This window comes from Oratosquilla oratoria, chromosome 11, assembly GCF_046742065.1.
Source record: "Oratosquilla oratoria isolate Oo_2021 chromosome 11, ASM4674206v1, whole genome shotgun sequence".
Taxonomy (NCBI): Eukaryota; Metazoa; Arthropoda; class Malacostraca; order Stomatopoda; family Squillidae; genus Oratosquilla; species Oratosquilla oratoria.
The window spans coordinates 31,018,819-31,021,318 of NC_134787.1; the positions used below are offsets into that span (position 1 = coordinate 31,018,819).

At 48.6% G+C, this 2,500-nt stretch overlaps 1 protein-coding gene across 6 annotated transcripts in view; it reads right to left on the reverse strand.

Annotated features, from left to right (window-relative positions):
* Positions 1-2,500, reverse strand: part of LOC143029713 (latrophilin Cirl-like) — a 1,085,987-nt gene that overhangs the window by 122,001 nt on the left and 961,486 nt on the right. The window lies entirely within an intron of this gene.

A 2,500-nucleotide genomic window follows, 5' to 3' on the forward strand; every position in this document is an offset into this window, starting at 1 on the left:
AAGGCAGAAGAGAGGACAGGTGGAAGAAAAACTGGAAGAAAAGAAGAAGAAATGAAATAAGAATTGGGGCTGAGAAAAGAAAATAGGAAAGTGGGGGAAAAAGGAGCAAGGAAGGAAAGAAGGAAGAGAGTATGAACGGAAGGAGTGAGGGAATGAATGGATGAATGAATGAATAAAGCAAAGTACGAGAGAAGGAAGTATGGATGGAGGGAAAGAAGGAAGGAGGCAGGAAGGAAGGTAGGATAGAAGGAAAGAAGAAAGGAAGGAAGGAAGGAAGGAAGGGAGGAAGAAAGAAAGAAAGGAAGGAAGGTAGGAATGAATGAATGAATGAATGAATGAATGAATGAATGAATGAAGGAAGGAAGGAAGGAAGGAAGGAAGGAAGGAAGGAGAGAAGGAAGGAAGGAAGGAAGGAAGGAAGGATGGGAAGAAGGAAGGAAGGATGGGAGGAAGGAGGGAAGGGAGGAGAGAGGAGAGGACGGAGGGAAGGAAGGAGGGAAGGAGGAAAAAAGGGAAGGAAGGAGGGAAAGAGGGAAGGAGGGAAGGAGAGAAGGAGGGAAGGAGAGAAGGAGAGAAGGAGGGAAGGAGGGAAGGGGGAAGGAGGGAAGGAGGGAAGGAGGGAAGCAGGGAAGGAGGGAAAGAGAGAAGGAGGGAAGGAGGGAAGGAGGGAAGGAGGGAAGGAAGGGAGGGAAGGAGGGAAGGAGGGAAGGAGGGAAGGAGGGAAAGAGAGAAGGAGGGAAGAAGGGAAGGAGGGAAGGAGGGAAGGAGGGAAGGAAGGGAGGGAAGGAGGGAAGGAGGGAAGGAGAGAAGGAGAGAAGGAGGGAAGGAGAGAAGGAGGGAAGGAGAGAAGGAGGGAAGGAGGGAAGGAGGGAAGGAGTAATGAGAACTAAGCGAAATACAAGATCCCAAGTGCCAAAGGCTTTATGAATGCTTTGTATCCAAAATTTTGCGAAGAGCGGGAGAAGGTTACCAGTCTTTGAAGAAAATATAACGAATTGATGAAAGAGCGTGTGCAAATGGCCAAGGTCTCACTACAGAAACACCAAAATCTTTTGCAGTTCATGAAGGAACGAATGAAACTGAAATCAAAAGGAGAAAATCAAATAAATAAATAAAAGAATAACCAATAACGACAGCCTTTGCTGCTGACCCGGCAGTTATATGTACACGTATACGCAACACGCATACGCACACGCGCACACACACACACACACACACACACACACACACACACACACACACACACACACACACACACACACACACACACACACACACACACACACATACGCGCGCGTGCGCTTATACACACACACACACACACACAAGTATACAGCCCTGCACTCGAGCACTCGCTCGTACCTGCTTCAAAGAAAAAATAAAAAAAAAGGGAAAAACGCAAACAGAATTCAAAGAACTCGAACAAACGAAGGGTTAAATCGACAGGAAACTCGGCAGAAGAGGAAAGAAAACAAACAAAATAAACGAAAAATATATGTAAAAAAAAATCATACAGAACGAAAAACCAGACGGGGGAATTGAAAGAATTGCAAAAGAGGAAGAAATCAGACCTCGTTGAGGGAACTCCCTTCGGAAGCGCCAAAGAACCAGCGTGAGTCCAGAAGTGAAGGGGAGACTTCTGCTCCTGCTGCCGCTGCTGCAGTCGAAGTGGAGTCGATGTGGAGGGAGGGAGGGAGGGGAGGAGAAAGGGTGGGAGGGAAATGAGAACAGCAGGGAGGGAGAAGAGGCGTGAGAGGAGAGAGAGAGGAGAGAGGAGAGTGAAGAGAGGAGAGAGGGGGAGAGAAAGGGATGGAATAAGGAAGAGAAAAGGAGGGAGAAGAGAGAAAGGAGAAAGAGGAGAGTTAGTAGGTGGAGGAGGGAGATCAGAATGGAAGAAAAGAAGAAAGGCGTGAAGAAAAGGGAAAAAAGGGAGAGGAAGAGAGGAAGGAAGGGAAAGACACAGAAAGGGAGAGAGAAAAAAGGAGAAAAGAGAGGAAGGAGGGAGGACAAGAGAGGAAAAAGAGAGAAGGAGGGTAGTAGGGAGGGAAAGGTTAGGATTGAGGTAAGAGAGGAAATGGCCGGAAAGGGAAGTAGGTAAGCCATGGAATGAGGGAGAAGGAATGGTAGGGGAGGGGAGAAATGGTTTTGACGGGAATGGAGGGAGTGGGTGAGTAATAGAGGTGGTCAAAGGGATAGCAGGGGGGGTAGACACGGAGAGAAATGGGTGTGGGAAGTTGGGGGGGGGAGAGAGTGAGGGGAAAAGGGGAAGGGAAAGGGGTAACAGCAAGGATGATGGGTGGGGGAGGGGGAGCAAAAGGGGGGACAAGGGGTCGAGATGGGAGTTAACATTGCTCGGAACGAGAAGAGACTGAAATGACAGATTCGTCTAACGTGATGAAGTTTGTGCACAAGTGCCTGCAGGGAGTTGTAGGGAGTGAGTGGTGGTGTAGTTGTATTTCGCAAGTAGCGGGTTAGAGCGTCGCTACTTGTGGCGGAGGTC